The sequence below is a fragment of the Manis javanica genome, chromosome 1 (genome assembly GCF_040802235.1).
Source record: "Manis javanica isolate MJ-LG chromosome 1, MJ_LKY, whole genome shotgun sequence".
Taxonomy (NCBI): Eukaryota; Metazoa; Chordata; class Mammalia; order Pholidota; family Manidae; genus Manis; species Manis javanica.
The window spans coordinates 59,606,220-59,626,206 of record NC_133156.1 but is presented as its reverse complement, the minus strand read 5'-3'; positions in this window follow the sequence as shown (position 1 = coordinate 59,626,206).

Below are 19,987 nucleotides of genomic sequence, written 5' to 3'. Positions count from 1 at the left end.
TCCGATCCTGGCAACCGTGCAAGGGTTAGGGTTCAGGGTTCAGCAATGTGTACTGACAGGATGGGGTTATCAGTACATTTAGGGGTCCGCTGAGATATGAGGGCAACAGTGAGATTGAATGACACTATTACGTTGAGACACGGGTGACGTTGATATTCATGGTAGGCGTCTGTTCCAAGAGTCAGGGCTAGGGTTAGTGTTCGGTGCTTGGGATGGTGTACGTTGGTGATAGTGTTTCAGTTCGAGTTACGTTTCGACTGTAATGGGAGGGAGAGTGGGAGATTGGGTCTTAGGTTTATGATTTTGTGGGGCTGACCCTTAAAGCATTCTGATGGTTCCCATGCACACTCCAAGTCTACGGTTAGGGTTAGATGTTCGGTAATCGGTATGGGTAGGAGTGTGCTACTTTTACAGTGAGGTTCTGTCTCTGGTCTGAGGGTGAGGGCGAGATTGAGTGTCAGGTATATGTGGAGCGGTGGGGTTTGTCAATGTTGTCCCTGACGTGTCATGTCCAGGGGCCAGAGCTAGGGGTAGGGTTAAGTGTTCACTGAGATGTGTAGGCATGATACGGTTCTGTTTTCATTTAGGACTCGGTTCTGATGTGAGCTACACAGCATGATTGAATGACAGTGTTACAGTGACACCAGGGTGACGTCGATGTTCATGGTAGGAGCCGTTACCGAGATTCAGTGCGAGGGTTGTTGTTCGGTGTTTGGAAACTTGTACGTGGGTGAAAGGATTTGATTCGTGTAAGCGTCCGGCTGTGATGTGAGGGTGACGGCGAGATTGCGCGCACTTTTTCGGTGATGTGTGCGTTATGTCGATTTTGACCGAGAGGTTCTGACCCAGCAGCCATGGCAAGGTTTACGGCTAGGTTTTCAGTAAGGTTTCCGGATAGGATAGGTTTATGAGCACACTTCGGTGTCAGCTGTGATGTGAGGGCGACAGTGAGATTGAATGACAGTGTTACCTTGAGACACAGGTGACTTTGATATTCATGTTAGGGTCAGGTACATCATTCGGGGCTACGGTTAGGATTCAATATGTGGGAATGTGTTCATGGGAGATACGGTTCCGCTTAGAGTCAGGAGAGGTCCCTGATGTGAGGGTGAATACAAAATTGGATCTCAGGTTTCTGCTTTGGTGGGGCTTACCTTAAAGGAATTCTGAGGAAAACGGCACCGAGTCCTGAGCTAGAATGAGGTGTAAGTGCTTTGCAATGCTTACGTTCAGGATACCGCTACAATTACAATCTGAATCTGCCTCCAATGTGAGGGATAATTCGACATTGAGTGCCACGTACATTGTGAACTCGGGATGATGTCGGTGTTCACCGTGACGGTCAAGTTCATGTGCCAGGGCTACGCTCACGTTTCTGTGTGTGTAAACAGGTAACGTCAGGATTGTGCTTAGGCTACAGTGAGGTTCTGACTGTGATGTGAGATCGAGGGCAAGAGTCGGTCTCTCATTCACTATTTTGTGGGGCCTACAAGAAAGGTATTCTGATGGGTGAGGAACAGAATACAGGGCTAGGTTTAGAGTTAAGTGTTTGTTAATGCATATGGGCAGGAGAGCAGTATGATTACAGTGAGAATCTGGCTCTAATGTGAGGGTGAGAACGACATTGAGTGACAGGTGTAGGGTGAGCTGTGGGTGTTGTCGATGTTGACTGTGAGGTATCAGTCCCAGGGGCAAGGGTACGTACGGTTAGGGTTATGGGTTCAGTAAGGTGTATGGGTTGGATAAGGTTATGTTTACAGTTAGGACTCCGCTCTGATGTGAGGGAGACAGTGTGATTGAATGACAGTGTTACAGTGAGATATGTGCGACGACGATATTCATGGAAGGGGTCCGGTCCCATAGTCAGGGCTAGGGTTAGGGTTCGGTGTTTGAGAAGGTGTACCTTGGTGATAGGGTTTCGTTTCGAGTTAGGGTCCGTCTGTAATGTTAGGGTGAGTGCGATATTGGGTCTCGGGTGTACGATTTTTGTGGAGCTGACGATTAAAGCATTCTGATGGGTCCCGTGCACAGTCCAAGCCTAGGGTTAGGGTTACATGTTCTGTAAAGGGTATGGGCAGGATAGTGTTATTTCTGCAGTGAGGTGCTTTTTCTGATATGAGGGTGAGGGAGAGATTGAGTGACAGCATCGCGGTGACGTGTCGGTTGTGTCGATGCTGACCGTGAGGTTCCGATCCTGGCAACCGTGCAAGGGTTAGGGTTCAGGGTTCAGCAATGTGTACTGACAGGATGGGGTTATCAGTACATTTAGGGGTCCGCTGAGATATGAGGGCAACAGTGAGATTGAATGACACTATTTCGTTGAGACACGGGTGTCGTTGATATTCATGGTAGGTGTCTGTTCCAAGAGTCAGGGCTAGGGTTAGTGTTCGGTGCTTGGGATGGTGTACGTTGGTGATAGTGTTTCAGTTCGAGTTACGTTTCGACTGTAATGGGAGGGTGAGTGGGAGATTGGGTCTTAGGTTTATGATTTTGTGGGGCTGACCCTTAAAGCATTCTGATGGTTCCCATGCACACTCCAAGTCTACGGTTAGGGTTAGATGTTCGGTAATCGGTATGGGTAGGAGAGTGCTACTTTTACAGTGAGATTCTGTCTCTGGTCTGAGGGTGAGGGCGAGATTGAGTGTCAGGTATATGTGGAGCGGTGGGGTTTGTCAATGTTGTCCCTGACGTGTCAGGTCCAGGGGCCAGTGCTAGGGGTAGGGTTAAGTGTTCAGTTAGATGTGTGGGCATGATACGGTTCTGTTTCCATTTAGGACTCGGTTCTGATGTGAGCTACACAGCATGATTGAATGACAGTGTTACAGTGACACCAGGGTGACGTCGATGTTCATGGTAGGAGCCTTTACCGAGATTCAGTGCGAGGGTTATTGTTCGGTGTTTGGAAAGTTGTACGTGGGTGAAAGGATTTGATTCGTGTTAGCGTCCGGCTGTGATGTGAGGGTGACGGCGAGGTTGCGCGCACTTTTTCGGTGATGTGTGCTTTATGTCGATGTTGACCGTGAGGTTCTGACCCAGCAGATATGGCAAGGTTTATGGCTAGGTTTTCAGTTATGTGTCCGGATAGGATAGGTTTATGAGCACACTTCGGTGTCAGCTGTGATGTGAGGGCGACAGTGAGATTGAATGACAGTGCTACCTTTAGACACAGGTGACTTTGATATTCATGTTAGGGACAGGTACATCATTCGGGGCTAGGGTTAGGATTCAATATGTGGGAATGTGTTCATGGGAGATACGGTTCCGCTTAGAGTCAGGAGAGGTCCCTGATGTAAGGGTGAATACAAAATTGGATCTCAGGTTTCTGCTTTGGTGGGGCTTACCTTAAAGGAATTCTGAGGAAAACGGCGCCGAGTCCTGGGCTAGAATGAGGTGTAAGTGCTTTGCAATGCTTACGTTCAGGATACCGCTACAATTACAATCTGAATCTGCCTCCAATGTGAGGGATAAGTCGACATTGAGTGCCACGTACATTGTGAACTCGGGGTGATGTCGGTGTTCACCGTGACGGTCAAGTTCATGTGCCAGGGCTACGCTCACATTTCTGTGTGTGTAAACAGGTAACGTCAGGATTGTGCTTCGGCTACAGTGAGGTCCTGACTGTGATGTGAGATCGAGGGCGAGAGTCGGTCTCTCATTCACTATTTTGTGGGGCCTACAAGAAAGGTATTCTGATGGGTGAGGAACAGAATACAGGGCTAGGGTTAGAGTTAAGTGTTTGTTAATGCATATGGGCAGGAGAGCAGTATGATTACAGTGAGAATCTGGCTCTGATGTGAGGGTGAGGGCGACATTGAGTGACAGGTGTAAGGTGAGCTGTGGGTGTTGTCGATGTTGACTGTGAGGTATCAGTCCCAGGGGCAAGAGTACGTACGGTTAGGGTTATGGGTTCAGTAAGGTGTATGGGCTGGATAAGGTTATGTTTACATTTAGGACTCCGCTCTGATGTGAGGGAGACAGTGTGATTGAATGACAGTGTTACAGTGAGATATGTGCGACGACGATATTCATGGAAGGGGTCCGGTCCCATAGTCAGGGCTAGGGTTAGGGTTCGGTGTTTGAGAAGGTGTACCTTGGTGATAGGGTTTCGTTTCGAGTTAGGGTCCGTCTGTAATGTTAGGGTGAGTGCGATATTGGGTCTCGGGTGTACGATTTTTGTGGAGCTGACGATTAAAGCATTCTGATGGGTCCCGTGCACAGTCCAAGCCTAGGGTTAGGGTTACATGTTCTGTAAAGGGTATGGGCAGGATAGTGTTATTTCTGCAGTGAGGTGCTTTTTCTGATATGAGGGTGAGGGAGAGATTGAGTGACAGCATCGCGGTGACGTGTCGGTTGTGTCGATGCTGACCGTGAGGTTCCGATCCTGGCAACCGTGCAAGGGTTAGGGTTCAGGGTTCAGCAATGTGTACTGACAGGATGGGGTTATCAGTACATTGAGGGGTCCGCTGAGATATGAGGGCAACAGTGAGATTGAATGACACTATTACGTTGAGACACGGGTGACGTTGATATTCATGGTAGGCGTCTGTTCCAAGAGTCAGGGCTAGGGTTAGTGTTCGGTGCTTGGGATGGTGTACGTTGGTGATAGTGTTTCAGTTCGATTTACGTTTCGACTGTAATGGGAGGGAGAGTGGGAGATTGGGTCTTAGGTTTATGATTTTGTGGGGCTGACCCTTAAAGCATTCTGATGGTTCCCATGCACACTCCAAGTCTACGGTTAGGGTTAGATATTCGGTAATCGGTATGGGTAGGAGAGTGCTACTTTTACAGTGAGGTTCTGTCTCTGGTCTGAGGGTGAGGGCGAGGTTGAGTGTCAGGTATATGTGGAGCGGTGGGGTTTGTCAATGTTGTCCCTGACGTGTCATGTCCAGGGGCCAGAGCTAGGGGTAGGGTTAAGTGTTCACTGAGATGTGTAGGCATGATACGGTTCTGTTTCCATTTAGGACTCGGTTCTGATGTGAGCTACACAGCATGATTGAATGACAGTGTTACAGTGACACCAGGGTGACGTCGATGTTCATGGTAGGAGCCGTTACCGAGATTCAGTGCGAGGGTTATTGTTCGGTGTTTGGAAACTTGTACGTGGGTGAAAGGATTTGATTCGTGTAAGCATCCGGCTGTGATGTGAGGGTGACGGCGAGATTGCGCGCACTTTTTCGGTGATGTGTGCGTTATATCGATTTTGACCGTGAGGTTCTGACCCAGCAGCCATGGCAAGTTTTACGGCTAGGGATTCAGTAAGGTGTCCGGATAGGATAGGTTTATGAGCACACTTCGGTGTCAGCTGTGATGTGAGGGCGACAGTGAGATTGAATGTCAGTGCTACCTTGAGACACAGGTGACTTTGATATTCATGTTAGGGTCAGGTACATCATTCGGGGCTAGGGTTAGGATTCAATATGTGGGAATGTGTTCATGGGAGATACGGTTCCGCTTAGAGTCAGGAGAGGTCCCTGATGTGAGGGTGAATACAAAATTGGATCTCAGGTTTCTGCTTTGGTGGGGCTTACCTTAAAGGAATTCTGAGGAAAACGGAGCCGAGTACTGGGCTAGAATGATGTGTAAGTGCTTTGCAATGCTTACGTTCAGGATTCCGCTACAATTACAATCTGAATCTGCCTCCAATGTGAGGGATAAGTCGACATTGAGTGCCACGTACATTGTGAACTCGGGGTGATGTCGGTGTTCACCGTGACGGTCAAGTTCATGTGCCAGGGCTACGCTCACGTTTCTGTGTGTGTAAACAGGTAACGTCAGGATTGTGCTTCGGCTACAGTAAGGTCCTGACTGTGATGTGAGATCGAGGGCGAGAGTCGGTCACTCATTCACTATTTTGTGGGGCCTACAAGAAAGGTATTCTGATGGGTGAGGAACAGAATACAGGGCTAGGGTTAGAGTTAAGTGTTTGTTAATGCATATGGGCAGGAGAGCAGTATGATTACAGTGAGAATCTGGCTCTGATGTGAGGGTGAGAACGACATTGAGTGACAGGTGTAGGGTGAGCTGTGGGTGTTGTCGATGTTGACTCTGAGGTATCAGTCCCAGGGGCAAGGGTACGTACGGTTAGGGTTATGGTTTCAGTAAGGTGTATGGGCTGGATAAGGTTATGTTTACATTTAGGACTCCGCTCTGATGTGAGGGAGACAGTGTGATTGAATGACAGTGTTACAGTGAGATATGTGCGACGACGATATTCATGGAAGGGGTCCGGTCCCATAGTCTGGGCTAGGGTTAGGGTTCGGTGTTTGAGAAGGTGTACCTTGGTGATAGGGTTTCGTTTCGAGTTAGGGTCCGTCTGTAATGTTAGGGTGAGTGCGATATTGGGTCTCGGGTGTACGATTTTTGTGGAGCTGACGATTAAAGCATTCTGATGGGTCCCGTGCACAGTCCAAGCCTAGGGTTAGGGTTACATGTTCTGTAAAGGGTATGGGCAGGATAGTGTTATTTCTGCAGTGAGGTGCTTTTTCTGATATGAGGGTGAGGGAGAGATTGAGTGACAGCATTGCGGTGACGTGTCGGTTGTGTCGATGCTGACCGTGAGGTTCCGATCCTGGCAACCGTGCAAGGGTTAGGGTTCAGGGTTCAGCAATGTGTACTGACAGGATGGGGTTATCAGTACATTTAGGGGTCCGCTGAGATATGAGGGCAACAGTGAGATTGAATGACACTATTTCGTTTAGACACGGGTGTCGTTGATATTCATGGTAGGTGTCTGTTCCAAGAGTCAGGGCTAGGGTTAGTGTTCGGTGCTTGGGATGGTGTACGTTGGTGATAGTGTTTCAGTTCGAGTTACGTTTCGACTGTAATGGGAGGGTGAGTGGGAGATTGGGTCTTAGGTTTATGATTTTGTGGGGCTGACCCTTAAAGCATTCTGATGGTTCCCATGCACACTCCAAGTCTACGGTTAGGGTTAGATGTTCGGTAATCGGTATTGGTAGGAGAGTGCTACTTTTACAGTGAGGTTCTGTCTCTGGTCTGAGGGTGAGGGCGAGATTGAGTGTCAGGTATATGTGGAGCGGTGGGGTTTGTCAATGTTGTCCCTGACGTGTCAGGTCCAGGGGCCAGTGCTAGGGGTAGGGTTAAGTGTTCAGTTAGATGTGTGGGCATGATACGGTTCTGTTTCCATTTAGGACTCGGTTCTGATGTGAGCTACACAGCATGATTGAATGACAGTGTTACAGTGACACCAGGGTGACGTCGATGTTCATGGTAGGAGCCTTTACCGAGATTCAGTGCGAGGGTTATTGTTCGGTGTTTGGAAAGTTGTACGTGGGTGAAAGGATTTGATTCGTGTTAGCGTCCGGCTGTGATGTGAGGGTGACGGCGAGGTTGCGCGCACTTTTTCGGTGATGTGTGCTTTATGTCGATGTTGACCGTGAGGTTCTGACCCAGCAGATATGGCAAGGTTTACGGCTAGGTTTTCAGTTATGTGTCCGGATAGGATAGGTTTATGAGCACACTTCGGTGTCAGCTGTGATGTGAGGGCGACAGTGAGATTGAATGACAGTGCTACCTTTAGACACAGGTGACTTTGATATTCATGTTAGGGACAGGTACATCATTCGGGGCTAGGGTTAGGATTCAATATGTGGGAATGTGTTCATGGGAGATACGGTTCCGCTTAGAGTCAGGAGAGGTCCCTGATGTAAGGGTGAATACAAAATTGGATCTCAGGTTTCTGCTTTGGTGGGGCTTACCTTAAAGGAATTCTGAGGAAAACGGCGCCGAGTCCTGGGCTAGAATGAGGTGTAAGTGCTTTGCAATGCTTACGTTCAGGATACCGCTACAATTACAATCTGAATCTGCCTCCAATGTGAGGGATAAGTCGACATTGAGTGCCACGTACATTGTGAACTCGGGGTGATGTCGGTGTTCACCGTGACGGTCAAGTTCATGTGCCAGGGCTACGCTCACGTTTCTGTGTGTGTAAACAGGTAACGTCAGGATTGTGCTTCGGCTACAGTGAGGTTCTGACTGTGATGTGAGATCGAGGGCGAGAGTCGGTCTCTCATTCACTATTTTGTGGGGCCTACAAGAAAGGTATTCTGATGGGTGAGGAACAGAATACAGGTCTAGGGTTAGAGTTAAGTGTTTGTTAATGCATATGGGCAGGGGAGCAGTATGATTACAGTGAGAATCTGGCTCTGATGTGAGGGTGAGGGCGACATTGAGTGACAGGTGTAGGGTGAGCTGTGGGTGTTGTCGATGTTGACTGTGAGGTATCAGTCCCAGGGGCAAGAGTACGTACGGTTAGGGTTATGGGTTCAGTAAGGTGTATGGGCTGGATAAGGTTATGTTTACATTTAGGACTCCGCTCTGATGTGAGGGAGACAGTGTGATTGAATGACAGTGTTACAGTGAGATATGTGCGACGACGATATTCATGGAAGGGGTCCGGTCCCATAGTCAGGGCTAGGGTTAGGGTTCGTTGTATGAGAAGGTGTACTTTGGTGATAGGGTTTCGTTTCGAGTTAGGGTCCGTCTGTAATGTTAGGGTGAGTGCGATATTGGGTCTCGGGTGTACGATTTTTGTGGAGCTGACGATTAAAGCATTCTGATGGGTCCCGTGCACAGTCCAAGCCTAGGGTTAGGGTTACATGTTCTGTAAAGGGTATGGGCAGGATAGTGTTATTTCTGCAGTGAGGTGCTTTTTCTGATATGAGGGTGAGGGAGAGATTGAGTGACAGCATCGCGGTGACGTGTCGGTTGTGTCGATGCTGACCGTGAGGTTCCGATCCTGGCAACCGTGCAAGGGTTAGGGTTCAGGGTTCAGCAATGTGTACTGACAGGATGGGGTTATCAGTACATTGAGGGGTCCGCTGAGATATGAGGGCAACAGTGAGATTGAATGACACTATTACGTTGAGACACGGGTGACGTTGATATTCATGGTAGGCGTCTGTTCCAAGAGTCAGGGCTAGGGTTAGTGTTCGGTGCTTGGGATGGTGTACGTTGGTGATAGTGTTTCAGTTCGATTTATGTTTCGACTGTAATGGGAGGGAGAGTGGGAGATTGGGTCTTAGGTTTATGATTTTGTGGGGCTGACCCTTAAAGCATTCTGATGGTTCCCATGCACACTCCAAGTCTACGGTTAGGGTTAGATATTCGGTAATCGGTATGGGTAGGAGAGTGCTACTTTTACAGTGAGGTTCTGTCTCTGGTCTGAGGGTGAGGGCGAGATTGAGTGTCAGGTATATGTGGAGCGGTGGGGTTTGTCAATGTTGTCCCTGACGTGTCATGTCCAGGGGCCAGAGCTAGGGGTAGGGTTAAGTGTTCACTGAGATGTGTAGGCATGATACGGTTCTGTTTCCATTTAGGACTCGGTTCTGATGTGAGCTACACAGCATGATTGAATGACAGTGTTACAGTGACACCAGGGTGACGTCGATGTTCATGGTAGGAGCCGTTACCGAGATTCAGTGCGAGGGTTATTGTTCGGTGTTTGGAAACTTGTACGTGGGTGAAAGGATTTGATTCGTGTAAGCGTCCGGCTGTGATGTGAGGGTGACGGCGAGATTGCGCGCACTTTTTCGGTGATGTGTGCGTTATATCGATTTTGACCGTGAGGTTCTGACCCAGCAGCCATGGCAAGGTTTACGGCTAGGGATTCAGTAAGGTGTCCGGATAGGATAGGTTTATGAGCACACTTCGGTGTCAGCTGTGATGTGAGGGCGACAGTGAGATTGAATGACAGTGCTACCTTGAGACACAGGTGACTTTGATATTCATGTTAGGGTCAGGTACATCATTCGGGGCTAGGGTTAGGATTCAATATGTGGGAATGTGTTCATGGGAGATACGGTTCCGCTTAGAGTCAGGAGAGGTCCCTGATGTGAGGGTGAATACAAAATTGGATCTCAGGTTTCTGCTTTGGTGGGGCTTACCTTAAAGGAATTCTGAGGAAAACGGAGCCGAGTCCTGGGCTAGAATGATGTGTAAGTGCTTTGCAATGCTTACGTTCAGGATTCCGCTACAATTACAATCTGAATCTGCCTCCAATGTGAGGGATAAGTCGACATTGAGTGCCACGTACATTGTGAACTCGGGGTGATGTCGGTGTTCACCGTGACGGTCAAGTTCATGTGCCAGGGTTACGCTCACGTTTCTGTGTGTGTAAACAGGTAACGTCAGGATTGTGCTTCGGCTACAGTGAGGTCCTGACTGTGATGTGAGATCGAGGGCGAGAGTCGGTCTCTCATTCACTATTTTGTGGGGCCTACAAGAAAGGTATTCTGATGGGTGAGGAACAGAATACAGGGCCAGGGTTAGAGTTAAGTGTTTGTTAATGCATATGGGCAGGAGAGCAGTATGATTACAGTGAGAATCTGGCTCTGATGTGAGGGTGAGGGCGACATTGAGTGACAGGTGTAGGGTGAGCTGTGGGTGTTGTCGATGTTGACTGTGAGGTATCAGTCCCAGGGGCAAGGGTACGTACGGTTAGGGTTATGGGTTCAGTAAGGTGTATGGGCTGGATAAGGTTATGTTTACATTTAGGACTCCGCTCTGATGTGAGGGAGACAGTGTGATTGAATGACAGTGTTACAGTGAGATATGTGCGACGACGATATTCATGGAAGGGGTCCGGTCCCATAGTCAGGGCTAGGGTTAGGGTTCGGTGTTTGAGAAGGTGTACCTTGGTGATAGGGTTTCGTTTCGAGTTAGGGTCCGTCTGTAATGTTAGGGTGAGTGCGATATTGGGTCTCGGGTGTACGATTTTTGTGGAGCTGACGATTAAAGCATTCTGATGGGTCCCGTGCACAGTCCAAGCCTAGGGTTAGGGTTACATGTTCTGTAAAGGGTATGGGCAGGATAGTGTTATTTCTGCAGTGAGGTGCTTTTTCTGATATGAGGGTGAGGGAGAGATTGAGTGACAGCATCGCGGTGACGTGTCGGTTGTGTCGATGCTGACCGTGAGGTTCCGATCCTGGCAACCGTGCAAGGGTTAGGGTTCAGGGTTCAGCAATGTGTACTGACAGGATGGGGTTATCAGTACATTTAGGGGTCCGCTGAGATATGAGGGCAACAGTGAGATTGAATGACACTATTTCGTTGAGACACGGGTGTCGTTGATATTCATGGTAGGTGTCTGTTCCAAGAGTCAGGGCTAGGGTTAGTGTTCGGTGCTTGGGATGGTGTACATTGGTGATAGTGTTTCAGTTCGATTTACGTTTCGACTGTAATGGGAGGGTGAGTGGGAGATTGGGTCTTAGGTTTATGATTTTGTGGGGCTGACCTTTAAAGCATTCTGATGGTTCCCATGCACACTCCAAGTCTACGGTTAGGGTTAGATGTTCGGTAATCGGTATGGGTAGGAGAGTGCTACTTTTACATTGAGGTTCTGTCTCTGGTCTGAGGGTGAAGGCGAGATTGAGTGTCAGGTATATGTGGAGCGGTGGGGTTTGTCAATGTTGTCCCTGACATGTCAGGTCCAGGGGCCAGAGCTAGGGGTAGGGTTAAGTGTTCAGTGAGATGTGTAGGCATGATACGGTTCTGTTTCCATTTAGGACTCGGTTCTGATGTGAGCTACACAGCATGATTGAATGACAGTGTTACAGTGACACCAGGGTGACGTCGATGTTCATGGTAGGAGCCTTTACCGAGATTCAGTGCGAGGGTTATTGTTCGGTGTTTGGAAACTTGTACGTGGGTGAAAGGATTTGATTCGTGTTAGCGTCCGGCTGTGATGTGATGGTGACGGCGAGATTGCGCGCACTTTTTCAGTGATGTGTGCGTTATGTCGATTTTTAACGTGAGGTTCTGACCCGGCAGCCATGGCAAGGTTTACGGCTAGAGTTTCAGTAAGGTGTCCGGATAGGATAGGTTTATGAGCACACTTCGGTGTCAGCTGTGATGTGAGGGCGACAGTGAGATTGAATGAGAGTGCTACCTTGAGACACAGGTGACTTTGATATTCATGTTAGGGTCAGGTACATCATTCGGGGCTAGGGTTAGGATTCAATACGTGGGAATGTGTTCATGGGAGATACGGTTCCGCTTAGAGTCAGGAGAGGTCCCTGATGTGAGGGTGAATACAAAATTGGATCTCAGGTTTCTGCTTTGGTGGGGCTTACCTTAAAGGAATTCTGAGGAAAACGGAGCCGAGTCCTGGGCTAGAATGAGGTGTAAGTGCTTTGCAATGCTTACGTTCAGGATACCGCTACAATTACAATCTGAATCTGCCTCCAATGTGAGGGATAAGTCGACATTGAGTGCCACGTACATTGTGAACTCGGGGTGATGTCGGTGTTCACCGTGACGGTCAAGTTCATGTGCCAGGGCTACGCTCACGTTTCTGTGTGTGTAAACAGGTAACGTCAGGATTGTGCTTCGGCTACAGTGAGGTCCTGACTGTGATGTGAGATCGAGGGCGAGAGTCGGTCTCTCATTCACTATTTTGTGGTGCCTACAAGAAAGGTATTCTGATGGGTGAGGAACAGAATACAGGGCTAGGGTTAGAGTTAAGTGTTTGTTAATGCATATGGGCAGGAGAGCAGTATGATTACAGTGAGAATCTGGCTCTGATGTGAGGGTGAGGGCGACATTGAGTGACAAGTGTAGGGTGAGCTGTGGGTGTTGTCGATGTTGACTGTGAGGTATCAGTCCCAGGGGCAAGGGTACGTACGGTTAGGGTTATGGGTTCAGTAAGGTGTATGGGCTGGATAAGGTTATGTTTACATTTAGGACTCCGCTCTGATGTGAGGGAGACAGTGTGATTGAATGACAGTGTTACAGTGAGATATGTGCGACGACGATATTCATGGAAGGGGTCCGGTCCCATAGTCAGGGCTAGGGTTAGGGTTCGGTGTTTGAGAAGGTGTACCTTGGTGATAGGGTTTCGTTTCGAGTTAGGGTCCGTCTGTAATGTTAGGGTGAGTGCGATATTGGGTCTCGGGTGTACGATTTTTGTGGAGCTGACGATTAAAGCATTCTGATGGGTCCCGTGCACAGTCCAAGCCTAGGGTTAGGGTTACATGTTCTGTAAAGGGTATGGGCAGGATAGTGTTATTTCTGCAGTGAGGTGCTTTTTCTGATATGAGGGTGAGGGAGAGATTGAGTGACAGCATCGCGGTGACGTGTCGGTTGTGTCGATGCTGACCGTGAGGTTCCGATCCTGGCAACCGTGCAAGGGTTAGGGTTCAGGGTTCAGCAATGTGTACTGACAGGATGGGGTTATCAGTACATTTAGGGGTCCGCTGAGATATGAGGGCAACAGTGAGATTGAATGACACTATTTCGTTGAGACACGGGTGTCGTTGATATTCATGGTAGGTGTCTGTTCCAAGAGTCAGGGCTAGGGTTAGTGTTCGGTGCTTGGGATGGTGTACGTTGGTGATAGTGTTTCAGTTCGAGTTACGTTTCGACTGTAATGGGAGGGTGAGTGGGAGATTGGGTCTTAGGTTTATGATTTTGTGGGGCTGACCTTTAAAGCATTCTGATGGTTCCCATGCACACTCCAAGTCTACGGTTAGGGTTAGATGTTCGGTAATCGGTATGGGTAGGAGAGTGCTACTTTTACAGTGAGGTTCTGTCTCTGGTCTGAGGGTGAGGGCGAGATTGAGTGTCAGGTATATGTGCAGCGGTGGGGTTTGTCAATGTTGTCCCTGACGTGTCAGGTCCAGGGGCCAGAGCTAGGGGTAGGGTTAAGTGTTCAGTGAGATGTGTAGGCATGATACAGTTCTGTTTCCATTTAGGACTCGGTTCTGATGTGAGCTACACAGCATGATTGAATGACAGTGTTACAGTGACACCAGGGTGACGTCGATGTTCATGGTAGGAGCCTTTACCGAGATTCAGTGCGAGGGTTATTGTTCGGTGTTTGGAAACTTGTACGTGGGTGAAAGGATTTGATTCGTGTTAGCGTCCGGCTGTGATGTGATGGTGACGGCGAGATTGCGCGCACTTTTTCAGTGATGTGTGCGTTATGTCGATTTTTAACGTGAGGTTCTGACCCGGCAGCCATGGCAAGGTTTACGGCTAGAGTTTCAGTAAGGTGTCCGGATAGGATAGGTTTATGAGCACACTTCGGTGTCAGCTGTGATGTGAGGGCGACAGTGAGATTGAATGACAGTGCTACCTTGAGACACAGGTGACTTTGATATTCATGTTAGGGTCAGGTACATCATTCGGGGCTAGGGTTAGGATTCAATACGTGGGAATGTGTTCATGGGAGATACGGTTCCGCTTAGAGTCAGGAGAGGTCCCTGATGTGAGGGTGAATACAAAATTGGATCTCAGGTTTCTGCTTTGGTGGGGCTTACCTTAAAGGAATTCTGAGGAAAACGGAGCCGAGTCCTGGGCTAGAATGAGGTGTAAGTGCTTTGCAATGCTTACGTTCAGGATACCGCTACAATTACAATCTGAATCTGCCTCCAATGTGAGGGATAAGTCGACATTGAGTGCCACGTACATTGTGAACTCGGGGTGATGTCGGTGTTCACCGTGACGGTCAAGTTCATGTGCCAGGGCTACGCTCACGTTTCTGTGTGTGTAAACAGGTAATGTCAGGATTGTGCTTCGGCTACAGTGAGGTCCTGACTGTGATGTGAGATCGAGGGCGAGAGTCGGTCTCTCATTCACTATTTTGTGGGGCCTACAAGAAAGGTATTCTGATGGGTGAGGAACAGAATACAGGGCTAGGGTTAGAGTTAAGTGTTTGTTAATGCATATGGGCAGGAGAGCAGTATGATTACAGTGAGAATCTGGCTCTGATGTGAGGGTGAGGGCGACATTGAGTGACAGGTGTAGGGTGAGCTGTGGGTGTTGTCGATGTTGACTGTGAGGTATCAGTCCCAGGGGCAAGGGTACGTACGGTTAGGGTTATGGGTTCAGTAAGGTGTATGGGCTGGATAAGGTTATGTTTACATTTAGGACTCCGCTCTGATGTGAGGGAGACAGTGTGATTGAATGACAGTGTTACAGTGAGATATGTGCGACGACGATATTCATGGAAGGGGTCCGGTCCCATAGTCAGGGCTAGGGTTAGGGTTCGGTGTTTGAGAAGGTGTACCTTGGTGATAGGGTTTCGTTTCGAGTTAGGGTCCGTCTGTAATGTTAGGGTGAGTGCGATATTGGGTCTCGGGTGTACGATTTTTGTGGAGCTGACGATTAAAGCATTCTGATGGGTCCCGTGCACAGTCCAAGCCTAGGGTTAGGGTTACATGTTCTGTAAAGGGTATGGGCAGGATAGTGTTATTTCTGCAGTGAGGTGCTTTTTCTGATATGAGGGTGAGGGAGAGATTGAGTGACAGCATCGCGGTGACGTGTCGGTTGTGTCGATGCTGACCGTGAGATTCCGATCCTGGCAACCGTGCAAGGGTTAGGGTTCAGGGTTCAGCAATGTGTACTGACAGGATGGGGTTATCAGTACATTTAGGGGTCCGCTGAGATATGAGGGCAACAGTGAGATTGAATGACACTATTTCGTTGAGACACGGGTGTCGTTGATATTCATGGTAGGTGTCTGTTCCAAGAGTCAGGGCTAGGGTTAGTGTTCGGTGCTTGGGATGGTGTACGTTGGTGATAGTGTTTCAGTTCGAGTTACGTTTCGACTGTAATGGGAGGGTGAGTGGGAGATTGGGTCTTAGGTTTATGATTTTGTGGGGCTGACCTTTAAAGCATTCTGATGGTTCCCATGCACACTCCAAGTCTACGGTTAGGGTTAGATGTTCGGTAATCGGTATGGGTAGGAGAGTGCTACTTTTACAGTGAGGTTCTGTCTCTGGTCTGAGGGTGAGGGCGAGATTGAGTGTCAGGTATATGTGCAGCGGTGGGGTTTGTCAATGTTGTCCCTGACGTGTCAGGTCCAGGGGCCAGAGCTAGGGGTAGGGTTAAGTGTTCAGTGAGATGTGTAGGCATGATACAGTTCTGTTTCCATTTAGGACTCGGTTCTGATGTGAGCTACACAGCATGATTGAATGACAGTGTTACAGTGACACCAGGGTGACGTCGATGTTCATGGTAGGAGCCTTTACCGAGATTCAGTGCGAGGGTTATTGTTCGGTGTTTGGAAACTTGTACGTGGGTGAAAGGATTTGATTCGTGTTAGCGTCCGGCTGTGATGTGATGGTGACGGCGAGATTGCGCGCACTTTTTCAGTGATGTGTGCGTTATGTCGATTTTTAACGTGAGGTTCTGACCCGGCAGCCATGGCAAGGTTTACGGCTAGAGTTTCAGTAAGGTGTCCGGATAGGATAGGTTTATGAGCACACTTCGGTGTCAGCTGTGATGTGAGGGCGACAGTGAGATTGAATGACAGTGCTACCTTGAGACACAGGTGACTTTGATATTCATGTTAGGGTCAGGTACATCATTCGGGGCTAGGGTTAGGATTCAATACGTGGGAATGTGTTCATGGGAGATACGGTTCCGCTTAGAGTCAGGAGAGGTCCCTGATGTGAGGGTGAATACAAAATTGGATCTCAGGTTTCTGCTTTGGTGGGGCTTACCTTAAAGGAATTCTGAGGAAAACGGAGCCGAGTCCTGGGCTAGAATGATGTGTAAGTGCTTTGCAATGCTTACGTTCAGGATACCGCTACAATTACAATCTGAATCTGCCTCCAATGTGAGGGATAAGTCGACATTGAGTGCCACGTACATTGTGAACTCGGGGTGATGTCGGTGTTCACCGTGACGGTCAAGTTCATGTGCCAGGGCTACGCTCACGTTTCTGTGTGTGTAAACAGGTAATGTCAGGATTGTGCTTCGGCTACAGTGAGGTCCTGACTGTGATGTGAGATCGAGGGCGAGAGTCGGTCTCTCATTCACTATTTTGTGGGGCCTACAAGAAAGGTATTCTGATGGGTGAGGAACAGAATACAGGGCTAGGGTTAGAGTTAAGTGTTTGTTAATGCATATGGGCAGGAGAGCAGTATGATTACAGTGAGAATCTGGCTCTGATGTGAGGGTGAGGGCGACATTGAGTGACAGGTGTAGGGTGAGCTGTGGGTGTTGTCGATGTTGACTGTGAGGTATCAGTCCCAGGGGCAAGGGTACGTACGGTTAGGGTTATGGGTTCAGTAAGGTGTATGGGCTGGATAAGGTTATGTTTACATTTAGGACTCCGCTCTGATGTGAGGGAGACAGTGTGATTGAATGACAGTGTTACAGTGAGATATGTGCGACGACGATATTCATGGAAGGGGTCCGGTCCCATAGTCAGGGCTAGGGTTAGGGTTCGGTGTTTGAGAAGGTGTACCTTGGTGATAGGGTTTCGTTTCGAGTTAGGGTCCGTCTGTAATGTTAGGGTGAGTGCGATATTGGGTCTCGGGTGTACGATTTTTGTGGAGCTGACGATTAAAGCATTCTGATGGGTCCCGTGCACAGTCCAAGCCTAGGGTTAGGGTTACATGTTCTGTAAAGGGTATGGGCAGGATAGTGTTATTTCTGCAGTGAGGTGCTTTTTCTGATATGAGGGTGAGGGAGAGATTGAGTGACAGCATCGCGGTGACGTGTCGGTTGTGTCGATGCTGACCGTGAGGTTCCGATCCTGGCAACCGTGCAAGGGTTAGGGTTCAGGGTTCAGCAATGTGTACTGACAGGATGGGGTTATCAGTACATTTAGGGGTCCGCTGAGATATGAGGGCAACAGTGAGATTGAATGACACTATTTCGTTGAGACACGGGTGTCGTTGATATTCATGGTAGGTGTCTGTTCCAAGAGTCAGGGCTAGGGTTAGTGTTCGGTGCTTGGGATGGTGTACGTTGGTGATAGTGTTTCAGTTCGAGTTACGTTTCGACTGTAATGGGAGGGTGAGTGGGAGATTGGGTCTTAGGTTTATGATTTTGTGGGGCTGACCTTTAAAGCATTCTGATGGTTCCCATGCACACTCCAAGTCTACGGTTAGGGTTAGATGTTCGGTAATCGGTATGGGTAGGAGAGTGCTACTTTTACAGTGAGGTTCTGTCTCTGGTCTGAGGGTGAGGGCGAGATTGAGTGTCAGGTATATGTGCAGCGGTGGGGTTTGTCAATGTTGTCCCTGACGTGTCATGTCCAGGGGCCAGAGCTAGGGGTAGGGTTAAGTGTTCAGTGAGATGTGTAGGCATGATACAGTTCTGTTTCCATTTAGGACTCGGTTCTGATGTGAGCTACACAGCATGATTGAATGACAGTGTTACAGTGACACCAGGGTGACGTCGATGTTCATGGTAGGAGCCTTTACCGAGATTCAGTGCGAGGGTTATTGTTCGGTGTTTGGAAACTTGTACGTGGGTGAAAGGATTTGATTCGTGTTAGCGTCCGGCTGTGATGTGATGGTGACGGCGAGATTGCGCGCACTTTTCAGTGATGTGTGCGTTATGTCGATTTTTAACGTGAGGTTCTGACCCGGCAGCCATGGCAAGGTTTAGGGCTAGAGTTTCAGTAAGGTGTCCGGATAGGATAGGTTTATGAGCACACTTCGGTGTCAGCTGTGATGTGAGGGCGACAGTGAGATTGAATGACAGTGCTACCTTGAGACACAGGTGACTTTGATATTCATGTTAGGGTCAGGTACATCATTCGGGGCTAGGTTTAGGATTCAATACGTGGGAATGTGTTCATGGGAGATACGGTTCCGCTTAGAGTCAGGAGAGGTCCCTGATGTGAGGGTGAATACAAAATTGGATCTCAGGTTTCTGCTTTGGTGGGGCTTACCTTAAAGGAATTCTGAGGAAAACGGAGCCGAGACCTGGGCTAGAATGATGTGTAAGTGCTTTGCAATGCTTACGTTCAGGATTCCGCTACAATTACAATCTGAATCTGCCTCCAATGTGAGGGATAAGTCGACATTGAGTGCCACGTACATTGTGAACTCGGGGTGATGTCGGTGTTCACCGTGACGGTCAAGTTCATGTGCCAGGGCTACGCTCACGTTTCTGTGTGTGTAAACAGGTAACGTCAGGATTGTGCTTCGGCTACAGTGAGGTTCTGACTGTGATGTGAGATCGAGGGCGAGAGTCGGTCTCTCATTCACTATTTTGTGGGGCCTACAAGAAAGGTATTCTGATGGGTGAGGAACAGAATACAGGTCTAGGGTTAGAGTTAAGTGTTTGTTAATGCATATGGGCAGGAGAGCAGTATGATTACAGTGAGAATCTGGCTCTGATGTGAGGGTGAGGGCGACATTGAGTGACAGGTGTAGGGTGAGCTGTGGGTATTGTCGATGTTGACTGTGCGGTATCAGTCCCAGGGGCAAGAGTACGTACGGTTAGGGTTATGGGTTCAGTAAGGTGTATGGGCTGGATAAGGTTATGTTTACATTTAGGACTCCGCTCTGATGTGAGGGAGACAGTGTGATTGAATGACAGTGTTACAGTGAGATATGTGCGACGACGATATTCATGGAAGGGGTCCGGTCCCATAGTCAGGGCTAGGGTTTTGGTTCGTTGTATGAGAAGGTGTACTTTGGTGATAGGGTTTCGTTTCGAGTTAGGGTCCGTCTGTAATGTTAGGGTGAGTGCGATATTGGGTCTCGGGTGTACGATTTTTGTGGAGCTGACGATTAAAGCATTCTGATGGGTCCCGTGCACAGTCCAAGCCTAGGGATAGGGTTACATGTTCTGTAAAGGGTATGGGCAGGATAGTGTTATTTCTGCAGTGAGGTGCTTTTTCTGATATGAGGGTGAGGGAGAGATTGAGTGACAGCATCGCGGTGACGTGTCGGTTGTGTCGATGCTGACCGTGAGGTTCCGATCCTGGCAACCGTGCAAGGGTTAGGGTTCAGGGTTCAGCAATGTGTACTGACAGGATGGGGTTATCAGTACATTTAGGGGTCCGCTGAGATATGAGGGCAACAGTGAGATTGAATGACACTATTACGTTGAGACACGGGTGACGTTGATATTCATGGTAGGCGTCTGTTCCAAGAGTCAGGGCTAGGGTTAGTGTTCGGTGCTTGGGATGGTGTACGTTGGTGATAGTGTTTCAGTTCGAGTTACGTTTCGACTGTAATGGGAGGGAGAGTGGGAGATTGGGTCTTAGGTTTATGATTTT